A 16,738-nucleotide genomic window follows, 5' to 3' on the forward strand; every position below is an offset into this window, starting at 1 on the left:
ATGCACTTTTGGGGCACCTGAGTCGCCGATGTCAGCTCAGGCCATGATCTCGTGGTCTTTGAGTTCAAGCCCCGCGTTGGGCTGTGAGCTGACAGCTGGGAGCCTGGAGCCCGCTTTGGATTCTGTGTCTCCCTCTCTCTCGGCCCCTCCCCCGCTTGCACTCTCTCTCTTTCTGTTTCTCTGTGTCTCTCAAAAATAAATAAACATTAAAAATAAATAAATCATGCACTTTTCTCTCCCCCACTAAGCCCCTGGAGGGGAGGATCTTCTCCACGTTCTACTTTTGGGCTTTCCCAGGCCCTAGTAGAGCCCTATCCCCAACCATCGTGCCCGGCAAGCCATCTACTCTCTAACTGTCCGTCACCCAGTCCCTCCCGCTGCCTGACGGGACCCCTCTGCAGAGCCCTTCTCTTCTCCCTTTGAAAGAGGGCACATGAATGTGCACACATCACTTTTGCTCCCTCCCAAACCAAAATCACACTAAAACAACAATTTTTTTTTTCCAGGCATAAACCCCCAAGAACAAAGAGACCAGGGGAGGAAATCACACACAACAGAAGAAAACTCAATCTTACTTACATCAGCTGCGGCGAAAGCTGAAAACCAACCTGATTTTTACTGCCCCGATTTCAGGAAGGGTCAGTCTGATTTTTACTGCCCCGATTTCAGGAAGGGTGACACCGGGACCCCCTGGAACCTCTGGGGATATAAGAGACTGTTCAACAGAGGCAGACCGGTTGGCAATCTGAGAAACAGTGTTAGATCCCTGCCGCCCATCAAAGAGCTAGTGACGCAGGACTTCTCAGGGCCTTTAATAAGTTGATGTGCGATGTACATTGAGGCTGTCCAGAAATGGGATTCACTAGGCAGCATGTTATAAACATTTTTATCCTTGAAATACTTTTTTTTCCCTCACCTTTTAATGTTTTGAGGGACACAACTTGGGCAATGCTGTTACAACTTTCTTGTGGCTGGGAGGGTGGGCAGGAACATATATCAGAGGTTAGTTCAAGTCATCATTTGAGTAACCTCTTCACTCAGGTCAACTAAATCCAATAATTCATTCGTTCATTATTCATTCATTCATTCATTCATTCATTCATCAAAGTTATTAAATGACAGGCTGGGCGTGCTGTGGAAACAAAGATAAATAAGATACTGTTCCCACCCTCAGGGGGCTGACCCCTGGTGGGGAAGTAATTCATTGTCTGCTCCCACATGAACCCATTCAGGCAACAGAAGGATCTAGTCTTTTCCCCTCCTCTCTCTAGGGGCACCTGGGTGGCTCAGTTGGTTGAGCGTCTGACTTCTGCTCAGGTCATGATCTCATGGTTCGTGGGTTCGAGCCCTGCATCGGGCTCTGTGCTGACAGCTAGCTCAGAGCCTGGAGCCTGCTTCGGATTCTGTGTCTCCCTCTCTCTCTGACCCTCCCCTGCTCACGCTGTCTTTCTCTCTCTCTCAGAAATAAATAAAACATTAAAAAAATATTTAGAACCACTTTCTTCTAGACTATTCAGGGCAAGTGTGCTGCCTCTGCGGGCTCCTGAGTCACGTAGCCCTCCGTGTGCCTTCCCTCTCAGCTCTGCCCTGGTTCTCCCTCCCTCAACCTGCCCAGTTCTGTCTGGACCTTCCTCTCACTGTTGCTGGTCACCGGGAGCTCCACTAACAGAGCTGGTACGTCTTTTACAGACTTTCACTCTGGGCTTGAGCTAATCTGGGGTTTCCAGAGAGGAAGGCACTTGAAATTGAAAAATCATCCATTGCTAGACCAGGGGTCAATACAGTTTTTCTGCAAAGGGCCAAATAGTAAACACGTAGGCTTTTGTGCACCAAGAGGCAAAACCAAGCATATTATATGTATACTTATACAACAATAGAGAAAGCAAATTTCCATAATTTTTAAACATTTATTTATTTTTGAGAGACAGAGAGAACAAGAATGGGGGAGGGGCAGAGAGAGAGGGAGACACAGAATCCAAAACAGGCTCCAGGCTCTGAGCTGTCAGCGCAGAGCCTGATGCGGGGCTCGAACCCACGAACTGTGAGATCATGACCTAACAAAGTGGGATGCTTAACCAACTGAGCTACCCAGGCGCTCCTCCACAATCTTTTTTTAAAGTTTATTCATTTGTTTTTGAGAGAGAAAGAGAGCTCAAGGGAGAGGCAGACAGAGGGGGAGAGAGAGAATCTCAAGCAGGCTCTACACTATCAGCACAGAGCCCGATGCAGGGCCTGAACTCACGAATCGTGAAATCATGACATGAGCAGAAACCAAGAGTAGCTTGCTTAACTGACTGAGTGACATTTTTTAATATTTTTTAATGTTTATTTATTATTCGGAGAGAAAGAGTGTGTGCGTGTGTGTGTATGTGTGTGCACCTATGGGGGAGGGGCAGGGAGAGAGGGGACAGAGGGTCCAAAGCAGGCTCTGTGCTGACATCAGAGACCCCGATGCAGGGCTCACACTCACATATCGTGAGATCATGACCTGAGCCAAAGTTGGATGCTTAACCGACTGGGCCATCCAGGCACCCCATGCCACAATTTTTTATTAATGACATGCAAAGCACAATAATAATTGAGTAAATTTCTTTGTAATACAGGTCTACTAATGAGAAGAATGCACTTATTTGAGGGTGGTGGTAAAACATTTTGCCTAATCAGTGGTCAAAGTCAGTGTTCCCTATCATGAAATTGATTGCAAATGATCATTTGTAAAAATCATTTTTAGCTCACAGGCCTCACGAAAATGGGGGGTAGGTGAGTTTGGCCTGTGGACCCCAGGTGGTGAGCTCTGGCCTAGACATTCATCAGCTGGTCCCTGCCTCCCTAACCTGCTCCCAAGCCGGCTGTCCATCATCCAGTTGCCTTCTGGCTTTTCTTCTCCTCTTTTCCCCATCTACCCCTTCCCCGTTCCCCAGTGTTTCTTTATTATGCAGTGCTTTTAAATCTTGTTAGGCTAAATGTTTCCTCTCTAGGCTAGGGGTCTGCAAGCTATGCTTGTTGTCTGTTAGTGCATAGTCTGTGAGCTAAGATTATAGGTATTTTAAAACAGCTTTATTGAGATACTATTCATGTACCTTACAACTAACCCATTTAAAGTGTACACTTCAGTAGCTGGTAGTATATGCACCGATATGTGCGACCATTACCAGGCTCAGTTTTAGAATATTTTCATCACTCCAAAGAGAAACCTGCACCCTTTACCAGACACCTCCCTACTCACCCCTTCCCCGAGTCTTAAGTCATTACTCATCTACTTCCTGTCTCTATTAAGAATGGTTTTTACATTTTTAAGTGTTTTTTTTTATCAAAAGAGGAATAATATTTTGTGGGGTGCTTGGGGCACTCAGTCAGTTCTGCGCCTGGCTCTTGATCTCAGCTCAGGTCTTGATTTCAGGGTCATGAGTTTCAAGCCCCACATCAGGCTCTACACTGGGTGTGGAGCTTTCCTAAGGGAAAAAAAAAAAAAAAGAAAAAAGGAAGCAGGGGCGCCTGGGTAACTCAGTTAAGGAACTGACTTTGGCGCAAGGTGTGATCTCATGGTTTGTGGGTTTGAGCCTCACATCAGGCTCTGTGCTGACCGCAGAGAGCCTGCTTCAGACCCTCTGTCTCTCTCTCCCTCTGCCTCTCTCCTGCTTAAACTCTCTCTCTCAAAAATAAATAAACATTAAAAAAAAAAAGAGCATTTCATGACATGGGAAAATGATATGAAATTCCTATCTCAATGTCCAAAAAAAAAGTTTTGCTGGTGCACAGCCACACCCCTTCATTTCCATACTGTTTAATGTTTGTTCCAGAGACCCTGTGGTCTACAAGCCTAAAGTATGGACTATATGGCCCTTTATAGAAGTTTTCTGGTCTCTAATCCAGGCTTGTGCTCTGGGTGGGGGTTACGGACATGGGAGGGACCTGGGAGGGGGAAGCTTTTCTCTCTGAGCCCAATGGGCCCATTAGAAGAGCATTTCTCATCGGTAGAGGACTCGAGCTGCCCTCTTGGGTCAGTGGCTGCTAGCCTTCCTGTGCAGAGCCTGGGCCCCATTCCCAGAGGGTCTGGTTCACATAGGTCCAGGGTGGGGACCAGGAAGCTTTTCAATCAGCACCTGGTGGTTCTGGGGCAGGTGGACCCCAGAGACCCTGTGAAGTCCTGTCCCCCACCAGCGTGCTTGGACAGTCAGACAATAGCCCCTCTCGTGAGAACGAAGATGTTTTCTTCCTGTTCCAGAGGCAGTGACCTTGAAGGGTCGTGTCTGCATGATGGAGTAGGAGCCCAGAGGAGGGCTACGGAGTTGGGAGAGGAGCACCCCCCCTCACCCCCCGACAGTGGTCCTGAAGAGATCCATCTGATCTCCTGAACAAGCGTGTAAGATGTAAGGGACCAGATACGGGCAGTTTCTCCCACACCAGGCAGGTGAAAGCCATGGAAGCAGATTCTGACCAAACGCTGAGCTTTTTGGGGGAGGGCCTCAAAAGACCTTTGTCACTTCTTGTGGGGCCACGGATGTGAGGGCGAAAGATCATATCTGCTCAGGCCTCTCGCAGAATGGCTGCCTCCCCTGGGTCCCAGCGGCTGGGGAACTAGTGGTTTGCCAGGCAGCCTCTTCAGAGGGAATTCCCTTCTTCTTCCTCTGTCTTATGAAACACATCAAAAGTACAGAAAAACAGAAAGGCTAGTATAATACAACAGTCAACATTTTGCCACCTTCACTTCATTTTCTCTCTTCTCTCTGACTAGATTTGTTAGAGAGATTTTTACTTTTATTTTATTTTAAAGTTTATTTGTTATTATTATTTTAGTGTTTATTTTTGAGAGAGTGAGTGCGAGTGGGGGAGGGGCAGAGAGAGAGAGGACAGAGAGAGAGAGAGAGAGACAGAATCTGAGGCAGGCTATAGGCTCTGAGCTGTTGCTGCAGAGCCAGACGCGGGGCTCGAACTCACGGACTGTGAGATCATGACCTAAGCTGAAGTCAGACGCTTAACCAATTGAGCCACCCGGGCGCCCCAGCGTATGACCTTTTGAAACTGGTTCCTTTCACTGAGTACAATACCTTTGAGTTTATCCATGTCGTGGAGTCTATCGGTAGCTTTTGCTTTTTTAGCGCTGAGTAGTACTCCGCGGTAGGGATGTACCACAGTTTGCTTATCCATTCACTTCCTGAAGGATATTTGGGTTGTTTCCAGTTTTTGGTAATCATGAGTAGAGCTGCTATAAACATTGTGAAAGGTTTTCATGTGAACATAGATTTCATTTCTCTAGGGTAGAAACCAGAGTGCAATTGCTAGCTCATACTGTAAGTACATGTATGTTTAACTTTATAGGAAACTGCCAAACCATTTCAACCATTTCAAAGGATTACAAACACCATGATAATTCAGTCTAAAATGCTTGAGCATACATTTCTGAATGGATTTCATCTCCCAAATCACAATGCTAGCTTAAACAAGTGTTTCTAATACCTGTTTGTTTTTTATTTATTTTATTTTATTTTTATCTTTTTAAAGATTTTATTTTATTAAATTTTTTAAGTTTATTTATTTATTTTGAGACAGAGACAGAGAGAACAAGCGGGAGAGGGGCAGAGAGAGAGAGAATCCCAAGCAGGCTCTGCACCGTCAGTGGAGAGCCTGATGTGGGGCTTGGACCCACAAACTATGAGATCATGACCTGAGCTGAAACCAAGAGTTGGATGCTTAACTGACTGAGACACTCAGGCACCCCCTAAAGATTTTAGTTTTTATTATTTTTATTTATTATTTTATTTTTTAAGAGAGAGAGAGGGTGCAAGTGAGCAAGAGACAGAAAGAGAGAGAGAGATAGAGACAGAGAGAGAATTCCACAAGGGGCAGACAGAGAGAGAGAGAGAGAGAGAGAGAGGTGGGGCTTACCAGGTGGGGCTTGTGGTTTTTGTTTTTATTTTTGTTTTTTTACTTGAAGCAGGGCTCCAGTTCACCTGATATGGGGCTCAAACTTATGAACTGTGAGATTGTTTTTTAAACAACTTCCTGATAGTGTGGCAGGATTTAAGAGGCTGAGCCCTGAGGCAGAAGGCTGAGTATTGTAGGTAGACCAGCAAACCCATGGACACACAGATGAGAAGTTCCAGGACCCCAACCTGCCATGGGCACAGCAGGGACCAGAGAACGGGCATCCCAGAAGCCACCTGGGAGGACGGAGCCCTTGAAGTCCACATGCACGCCCCCTTTCCTCTGGGTAAGAGGCTGGCTCTGTGGTACAAACCCGGAGTACATGGGGAAGAAGACAGAAGCACAGAGGTTAAAGTTCTCTGCAGCCTGTCAGAATGAGGTCTGAAAATAGACACTGAGTTGAGTTACAGAAAATCAAGCTTTCCTTCTGGTCTGAAGTTTGTGGTCTGAGAGTTATGCCCTCCTGCAAGGGAAGATGGCAGAGCTGGGACCGGAAGCCAGGTGTTTTGACTCTAAAATCATAGCTGTTCTCCTTCACCTGCTGTCCCTTGTGTTATAGCTATCTGTCCTGTGCCTCCTTCCTCAGTAGGTGGGAATGTTCAGCTTCAGAAGCTAAAGTCTAGTTCGTAGCAGGTGTTTTATAGAAGTGTATTGATTTGGTCTAAAAGTAACTGGTGGGGGATGTCGTGGTGACTTGTGGTCTTTAGGCAGGATGGTGATGACTGATCAGCTGATGTTCAATAGGGAGATTACAAGAGCTGAATTGAAAAGCCAGGGAGTGAAGCAGAGACCTCTGCTTGGCCACTGTGCTGTGTGTGACCCTGGTCATGTTTGGGCCTCTATTTCTCGGAGGTGATACCTAAGTGCTTTTGCCTCCAACATCCTGGATCTGTGGATGGACCACGAGGGTGTTCTGTGGGGAATGTGGAATCGGGGTGAGGGGCTTGGGAACAGACCTCTCACTTGATTTTGCAATCCTGGATTGCAATCCTCTTCCCAAGAGGGAGAAGAAGGGGGTGCCTGGGTGGCTCAGTCGGTTAGGTGTCTGACTCTTGATTTCAGTTCAGGTCATCATCTCATGGTTTGTGAGTTTGAGCCCTTCATCAAACTCTGTGCTGGCAGCATGGAGCCTGCTTGGGATTCTCTGTCTCCTTCTCTCTGCCTCTCTCGCTCAAAAATAAATAAATAAACATTTTTTTAAAGGGGAGGAAGAGGAGGAAAAGGAGGAGGGGAAGAGAATGAGTAAGGACTGTGTGTGGGTCATTCTTCCAGACTCATGGAGCTAGAGGGAGGGGACCTGATTTTATAGAGAAGTAAGAGAGAACCAGAAAGGTGAAGTTACTGGGCCCAAGATCACAGAGTTCAAGTTGGCTACTCAACTTTAAAGACGATTTCGTGACTCCCAGGTCAGAGATCAATTGACAACACTTCACAGTTCCACTGGGCTCTGACTCTATTCCTGGAATATGGCGGCAGTAAAGTTTAGCCCCCAAATGGCAATGGCACTGTTCACTGATGACCACACATCTACTTTAGGAAACATCCTATCAGCCTCAGCACAGAGAAGGCGAGAAGAGGGAAGGACTTGGTACTTCTGAGAATTTTCATTGCCTCCAGACTGCTTTCTCTTAACACCTGCCTCCTTTCTTTCTTTCTTTTTTTTTAAAGGGATAATCCCATCTTTTTTTTTTTTTTAAATTTTTATTTATTTCTAGGAGAGAGAGAGACAGCGTGAGCAGGGGAGGGTCAGAGAGAGAGGGAGATACAGACTCTGAAATAGGCTGCAGGCTCTGAGCCGGCAGTCAGCACAGAGCCCGACGCGGGGTCGAACCCACGAACCGCGAGATCATGACCTAAGTGAAAGTCGGACGCTTAACCGACTAAGCCACCCAGGCGCCCCCACCTGCCTCCTTTCTTTCCGACCCCACATCTTTGGGTCCTGCCCCAGAAAATCAGTGGGATGACAGAACGTGGATGTGGTGCTTTCAGAATCCTGGGCTCTTAAATGTACTCCAGGACTTTGTCTCATGAAGGAGAAGAGCTTTGGTGGGCCCAGTCATTCTAGGGCGAGGGTCACTGTGTGTCGCAGTGGCCTAGTCCCAAGCTGCAGTCTAACAGACTTGACTTTGACACCAACTCTGCCCCTTAAGGGCTGCGTTTCCATGTCTGGTCACACTGTGCCTTGGTACACTGATCTGCAAAATGGGGACAGTAGTTACATCTCCTTTGTGGTGTTATTGTGAGGATTACATGAAATGACTTGGCCCAGAGGGACCATTTGAATGTTGACATTCTTTTTTTTCTTCAGTTTTATTGAGATATAATTGATACCAGCACTGTGTAAGTTGAAGGTGTACAGTATAATGACTTGACTTACATATACTGTGAAACAATCTCTACGATAAGTTTCATTAATGCCCATCATAACATATAGATTAAAAAAAATATATGTACATATATATTTTTTCCTTGTGATGAGAACTTTTAGGATCTACTCTCAACAACTCAAATTTTAAATATACCACATAGCAGTGTTAACTACTTATCACGTTGTGTGTTTTAACATTCTTCCTATTAGCTTTATTACTAATTTTATTTTTTTAAATTTTATTTATTTGTTTTGAGAGAGAGAGAGAAGGAGAGAAAGGTGAGTAGGAGAGGAGCAGAGAGCGAGAACCCAAGCAGGCTCCACACTGTCAGCTCAGAGCCCAATGTGGGGCTCAAACTCACGAACCATGATATTATGACCTGAGCTGAAATCAGACGTTTAACTGCCCAAGCCACCCAGGCGCCCAGCTTTATTACTATTTTTAGACACAGCTCTGAATGAGGGTTCATGGGGGGATGCCTCTGAGGCATGGTCTACACTAGCTCGGACCAACAGAAGTAGAGCCACATGTAATTCTAAATCGTTTAGTTGTCACATTTAAAAAAGGCAAATCTAGGGACCCCTGGGTGGCTCAGTCAGTTAAGAATCCGACTCCATCTTGGGTTGGGTCCTGACCTCAAGGTTCTGAGCTCAAGCCCTGTATTGGGCTCCATGCTGGGCATGAAGCCTACTTAAAAAAAAAAAAGGAAAAACTAAACACATGAAGTTAACTTCAGTAGAATATTTTATTGAACCCACTATATCTAAAATATTATCATTTCAATGTGTAAACAATAAAACAGATTATTAATGAGATGCTAAGCAATTATTTTCATACTTAGTCTTTGAACTGGTGTGTGTTTCACACAACACATCTTAAAAAAATTTTTTTTAACGTTTATTTTTGAGACAGAGAGCAGAGGAGGGGCAGAGAGAAAGAGGGAGACGCAGAATCCAAAGCAGGCTCCAAGCTCCAAGCTGTCAGCACGGAGCTGGTGCGGGACTCCAACTCATGAACCACATGAGATCATGACCTGAGCCAAAATCAAGAGTCGGACACTTAAGTAACTGAGCCACCCAGGTGTCCCTCACACAGTGCATCCTGATGCAGACTTAGCCACAGTTCAAGTGCCCAGTTTTCACCAAGTGGCCAGCAGGACAGCCCTGGACAGCACGGTCCATGCGCATCTCCCGGTTCCCTGTGCTCTGATTGCCCAGAGCAGGCCACCTGCCACGAGACACCCTTCATTGCCCTCTTTCCTTTCCCTGACCCAGGCCCCACTTCCCTGCTGGCATTTCCTGGCCTCACCTCCCAAATAAACCATTTGCCCTCAAGGCCTGTTCCAGGGTCTACTTCTGGGAGAATGTGGTCCCAAATAGGGGCTTTTTATTTTTATTTTTATTTTTTTTTAAACATTCTTTTTTTTTTTTAAATGTTTTATTTATTTCTGGGAGAGAGAGAGAGAGACAGCGTGAGCAGGGGAGGGTCAGAGAGAGAGGGAGACACAGACTGAAACAGGCTCCAGGCTCTGAGCTGGCAGTCAGCACAGAGCCCGACGCGGGGCTCGAACCCACGAACCGCGAGATCATGACCTGAGCGAAAGTCGGACGCTCAACCGACTAAGCCGCCCAGGCGCCCCACAAATAGGGGCTTTTTAAAATCCTACCACTTCCGTGAAGCTGGGAAGAAAAAAGGGCTTTTATTCCCATTCTGCAGAAAGAATGCTGGGGTCCAGAGAGGGCCTGAGAGTTGCTGACGGTCCCCCAGCAGACCTGTGGCAGAACCAGGTGCGGAAGGTACGGGTTCTCCCTCTCTGCTTCCACCCACCCTGGACACTCTACATTTAAAATTTTATTTATTTATTTTGGTGGGGAGGGGCAGAGAGAGGGAAAGAGAATCCCACACAGGCTCCAAGGCTGTCAGTGCAGAGCCTGACATGGGGCTCAATCTCACCAATCTGTGAGATCATGACCTGAGCCAAATTCAAGAGTTGGATGCCCAACCGACTGAGCCACCCAGGCGCCCCTGCACAAAATATTTTTTAACCCGGGAGAACAGCGTTCCCTGGTGGTGGGGACATGGGTTTGTCTCCTGCCCCGTGTGTGACCCACCTCGGTACCTTGCAGTGTAGACAGTTTTTCTGCCTGGCTGAGATCTTGTGGAGGCTGTGGATACCACCTGAGACACTGTGAGGGCCAGTGGCGGCTGGAGTGGACACGGGCTCCCTCGAAGGGCATGATGGGAAGAATGCCCCGGGGTCTCCCAGCCTCATATATCCAGCAAGGGCAGCAGACAAGATCTTCTGGAAGGAGGTGGGGGGGGGGGGGAGGAAGGGAAAAAAAGTCTCCCATCTGTTGAGTATTAACCTCTGAACCATTTAGCCAAACATTGGCTTCTTTTGTCATTTGATAAGGTGTATCCAGCAAAGGGAGATGAGAAAATTGGGAGATTATTCTTTTAAATGACATCAGCAGGGAGTTTGTTCCTGCTGCAGAGCTCAGAGGGTCCCGTCTGAGCCACACATCACCACCAGCACACTCAAGGACAGATTTGAGTGCTTTCCTCTGCCTGGGCGTTCAGGCATTCACAGGGATATATATATATATATATATATATATATATATATATATATATATATATATAAAAAAAGCAAGAGGGATTTGAAAATAAAGCCCATGCACGCAGGCTGTCTGCCCTGGGCCAGCGCCGCAGGGAGGGTGATTATAGAGGAAGGAATGGTTTGTGTCACCGTCACATGGAAATGTCCGACGGCTTTTCTACAGAGACAACACCTCTCAGTCTTCCAGGGACTCTGTGTGCAGACTTCCGGAGCTGTCGGGGACCTCCGAGGCCATCTTGCCCGTCCCAGCCCCCTTGAGTCGAGTTTCTCGGTGGGATGGGCCAACGAGCAGTCTAGACAGATAGGGACTTCCAGGGCTGGCCAGCTGGCTTCTGTTGGCAGATCCGACCTGTCGAGAGGACATCAGGCCCTGGACAGGAGCGGGGAGCCCAGCTTTGACTGCTCTCTCTGGTCCGGCTCTCCTTCCTGGCACTCTCCTGACCCTCAACTGACGGGAGCAGGTTATCTGCCCAGGCCCCACCCTGGCATCCTGGGAGGTGAACTGAGTCCTGGAGGGAGTCAGGAACTTGTCATAAGTGCCTTGTGTGACCCTGAACTAGCCTCTTCTCTGTGGCCCTCAGTTTCCTCATGGGTCAAAGGAGCTAGATGAGATAGTCTCCAAGATCCAGTCGTTTCTACCACATGGTGATGTTTGCTCATAACATTTCCTTCAATAGGGAGGAAACACGCATTCTCTACTTCTGCCAGTGACCCACAGTGGGTGTGTAGGAAGTCTTTTCTGCCATCCTTTTTAGACTTGTCTCCCTGAAGCTTTGTTCTTTTTCTCCTTGGTTGCCAAGCTAATAGGGTCTCACCTGCCTCCTTCCCTGGACTCACTAGTCTTGTATCGCATACGTTGCTTCTTTGGGGAAAGAGGAGAAAGGCAACCCACTCTCCCTAAGCACTGACTGAGCCCGGGCTCTGGACTGGGCTCTTTCATACACGTTAGCTCATTTAACCTTGACAGCAGCTCAGAAACACGGATGAGTCTCATTTCATACGGGGAAACCAAGGCTCAGAAACCGTGGCTTGGCCAAGCTCCCATGCTAGGAAGAGTTGAGCCAGGATTCAGATCAGCTTGATTTTAAAGGCCCGATTCTTGTCACGGCATCATATAACACCTTTCTTGTATCATTTAGCCATCTGGGTTCTTCCGGGGTAAGATTCCTTCCTGGGTGAGGCTCCAGGCTCTTTGAGGACAGGGGAGACAGAATGGTAGAGCAGGCAAAGCATGGACTCTTGCTTCAACGACCTACCTCCTCATAGACGGGAAGAGGAAGGGAAGTGATACATCTTTGAAACTGATCGAGACATGAAAATCATTAACTGGAGCCCAAGGGTCCACCGCATGTGACCTCACACCAATTCCATTTTCCGTCTCAGGCCATACCCAGCTCTGCTGGCCAACCTCCTTCACTGGAGATGGCTCCATAATGAGTCCCACAAAACAGCCCAAACGGCATGACGCAAGGTGCCATGACTTCCAACACAGGGTGAGTGTGTGACCTTGGGTAAGGCCCTCCAACTCTTAGAACTTGGTTTCTTCATCTGCATGATGAGCTTAATCTTCCACATGCCTCAACCGGCAGCAACCTTGAAGAGATTTCATTGGCTCTGACCTAAAAAATGCCTTTTTAAAAAAAGGTTTATTTATTTATTTGGAGAGAGAGCGAGCAAGAGAGCACGAGTTTGCAAGTGGGGGAGGGGCAGAGAGGGAGGGAGAGAGAATCCCAAGAATTCAAACCGTGAGATCGTGACCTGTGCCAGAGTCAGGCATTTAATCAACTGAGCCACTCAGGTGCCCCTAAAAAGTAAGCCAGCCCCTTACTTCTGTCACAATGCCTATCCCAAGGGTCACCTGTAGCACAGACCTGGTAGACATTTGTATACGAGTCATTAATCTTTGGACAGCCCTTTAAAGTTTACTGAATATTTCCATATTCTATATTCTTTAATTCTCCGGACAGACCTTCAGAAGGCAGGGCTGCCTTTGCTCTAGGCCTTAGTTTACAGTCAAGGAAACTGAGGCTCATCTTTTATGCTGGTGGACTGAGGAATCGGGGCTACTTTTGCTGACAGCCCTCTGTCTTCTTGTCGTTTGGAGAGAGCAGGCCTGGAAGGCCAGCTGCGGCCCAGATGTGGAAGCCTGGCCCGCCACAAAGGAGGCGGGTGGGTGGGAACATCCTGCCATTTCCTCTCTTGAAGACAAATGGCTCAGGGGCCACTGGACGCTCTGGAGGCTGTGGCTGGATTAGGAGGCTCCCCAGAGCCTCTGTGAGGCGGGAGCTGTGCTGGCCTTGAAAACAGCTCCTACATGTGAGATGGCCTCTAGAAGGAGGCAGTCAGAGGGCCAGGGCTCTGAGAGCTGCCTTCCTTCTCCTCACAACATGACTCTCTAAACAATTCTGTTAAGGGCCTACATCCTAATGGCGGCCCTCGTGCTGGTATGGGCAGAGGCAGCCATGATGAAAGAGGGAGCCATCTTGGTCAGCATTTTGTTTGTTTAGTTGTTTCTTTTTGGGGGGGGAGGCAGCATTTTGAACTCTTTCTTCTGGCCATGGAGTGAACAGACAGACACACATTCACACACAGAGAAAACATGCACACAATGCACACACTCATGCCCCCATACACTGATGTGCACACGTACACATACAAACACACACGTACACACCATGAACATGTGTGTACACACACGCATGTTCATCCACACCTCCCAGGAGCAACTGTGGGCTCCCTTGAGCCCTCAGAGCCCCCTTAAGCCCCTCAGGGGTGGAGGGGAGGAAGCTGGGTGTCATATATCATTTCTCTCCAAACAGGCAGTGTCCTCTCTGCCCAAAGTGGGGGTAGGGATGGTCGGCAACCATGAGCGGGACTTGGGAAGGAGCCCCTCTGGCCCATATTTCACAGACACCCCAGACAGAGCCTGCTGTCAGGAGCGCTGTCTAATTTCCTCCCCTGACTGCGGGCCCAGATCCCCCCAACAAAGAGGGGCATTGTGTCCTCCTCCCTGCCCCCGGCATCTGCTCCACAGAGATCTGTCCAGGGATGCACAGAGGGGATTTGGGGGGTGAAGGCACCGCATCCCCCAGAAGGGCCACAAATTCTTGAGCAGAAAGAGCCCGGTCTGGGCTGAGGGATCCCCCAGCCTCCTAGCAGTCCTCTGTGGTACCCCAAACCCCCAGGCTTTGGAATAGCCTCTCCTCAGGTCTTTCAGGGAAGAGGTGGGTGAGGACAATGTTTAAGGGGTAGTGGCTGAAGATGAAAAAGCATTTTAAAGGGACCGGGCCTCCCTACCCTCTCTCAGAAGAAATGCAGCCTTTAGCCCTTGGTCTCCCCTTCCTGGGGGGACTCGCAGGTTTGTCGGGGGGTGGCCTTCAGGGCGGGCTGCTGGGAAGAGGCAGCTGGGCTTGGTTTTTCCTGCTTGAGCTCTTTCACGGGCTGGACATTCAGGAAAGGGAACGGGGGTCCTGGGGGGCAGCGTGAGTCCTGAGGCAAGACAGAGTGAGGGGAGAGTGGCTGGTGAGAGGGGTCTATGGGGTTGAGAGACGCAGCAGGACTTCCCAGAATGCCCCCAAACAGTGCTCTGGGGTGTCCGCTTTCTGATTCCCTCCTGGGGACACCTCCCGAGTGGCGGCTCCTCTCCAGATGCCAGACCACTGGGTCAAGTCCTGAGCGGGACCTCTCATGGGGAGCATGTGTGTGTTGGCCGAGGGGATGCTTTAATAGCTGAATTGCTATTATAGGGTGCACTTGGGGGTGCTGCTTGTGACCACAGCGTGAAAGTGGACAGGGCTTTGCTCTGGGCCAGCACATCAGACGCAAATACGGACCCGCATCATCTGAGCCCTTGATCTCCATCACCTTTGCCGAGGGCTTCTCAGCAGTGCTTCTGATCTGGACAGCATGGTGCTTGGCTGAAGCATCTGTACATTTTTTGTGCTCAAGGCAGAGCAAGGTATTAGAATGCTCTGTTTTTTTACGAGTCAGGAAATTGGCCCAGAGAGGGTAAAGGGCTTGCTTAAAGGCACACAGCAAACAAGAAAGAGAGCAGGCCTCCATCTCCCTACTTTGTAGTTTTGTTGTTCCTGGGTAGAAAATGCTGTCTAGAATGGTGTGTGTGTGTGTGTGTGTGTGTGTGTGTGTGTGTGTGTGTGTGTGCGTGCATGCACGCATGCATGTGAGAGAGAGAGAGAGAACTCTACTGAGGGCCCACTCTGAACCAGTCCCTGTACTAAGCACGTTACAGACCTGACACCACTGTCCTGGAGACAGGCTGCCTCCGTCTCCACTCACCATGCCCAAGACGGAACACAGTTGATGCTCAAGAAATGTTTTCATGGAATGGATGAATGAAGTGAATCCCTCCATCAACCTGTGAGTAAAATACGATCTCTCCATTATAGAGGCATTTTCCAGCAAATGTTTTCAAGTACCATACCTTCTGCAGGCCACTGGGGTGAGAAAACTAGGCTCAGAGAAGTTAAGTGACTCGATGAAAGCCACACAGCAGAGGGCCTGTGTCAAAGCTTCAATCTGTCAGTCTCAGAGGCCCGTGCGGGGGGCAGTAGGGGGGGTAGGGAGCAGTGGAGGAGGGAAGATGATAAGGAGGGAGGGATTCCTCCTCCAGCAATGCAGGGAATATTAAAGGAAAACAATGTGAAGAGAGCATGGTCCCGCCAGGCGGGCGGCCAGCTCAAATGCAGGCCTCCTGCTTTCTGGCCAGGTGTGCCGGGTGCTTTAGACAAGAGTTGTGTTACTGGAAAACTGGTTTTAAATCACTTTTAAAAACACAAATAAAACCATCCTTTACAGGCACTGGGGAACGCCTGCAGCTTGATGGGAGGCTGCAGCACATTTTCTTCTGGGTCACGAGGGATTCTTTATAGACTTTGAATTTGCCCTACTGGCTTTTCTCAAAGCATGGTCGATCTGCTGGATGGTCGAGAAAGTCGACCGTAGGGCTCTAGCCAAGATGAGCACAGCTCTCCGTGGGGGCTCTCCGACCCAGCTGAGTCTGCTCCCTTCCCAACAACACTGGAGTTAAGCCCAGTCATGGGCCCCAGCTCTGGGGACAGGCTGGAGTCCTGAGCCAGCAGCTCCGGTTAGGAAATTAATAAAGAAAGAGAAGCTCTTGCAGCCAGGCCCACGGTGAGAGACGAGTTAGGTCATGTCTCTTTCTGTTCAATCGGATATTAGTCCCGACCCTGATGTCACCTCTGAGCTATTAAGCATCACCCTCAGAAATGAGCGTGAACTGCTCACCAGGCTCTTATCAGGCATGCTTCTGAGCTTGCTGTTGTCACAGGCCAGGCTGTGATGCCGTTTCTTTGCCAATTGCAGGTCAAGGAGAAGAAGTTCATTTAGACTTCAGACAGGGCTCAGGGCTAGCTGTGGGGAGCAGGGAGTGAGTGACAGAGAATCTTGGTCCTCTGGCTAGAATCAGAGATAGTTCCCTTGGGCCACAGAAACAGGGTGGGTGTCCAGTGTCCCTCTTTTTTTGTGGCATGCTGGACTTTGGCTCAAAAGGCCTGGACTGCATCAAGCCAGCCAGTCTAACCTACTTTTCTGGGCCATAGCTTCCCCTATGTGGGCTGTGTGGCCAGCAATGGGCACTTGTGAGCTGAGAAGCCAGGTGATACCACTAATTTAACAATTTCTCATCTGTCCATCCATCCATCCATCCACCCATCTGTCTATCCATTGTTTATCCATCCATCCTACCATCCATCCATCCATTCATCCATCCATCCATGGACTCGCTTGTCCATCTATGCAATGACTATCTACTGAGCATTTATTATGTGCTGGACATCATGCCAGC

The sequence above is a fragment of the Hyaena hyaena genome, unplaced genomic scaffold (assembly GCF_003009895.1).
Source record: "Hyaena hyaena isolate Hyena2069 unplaced genomic scaffold, ASM300989v1 scaffold_925, whole genome shotgun sequence".
Taxonomy (NCBI): Eukaryota; Metazoa; Chordata; class Mammalia; order Carnivora; family Hyaenidae; genus Hyaena; species Hyaena hyaena.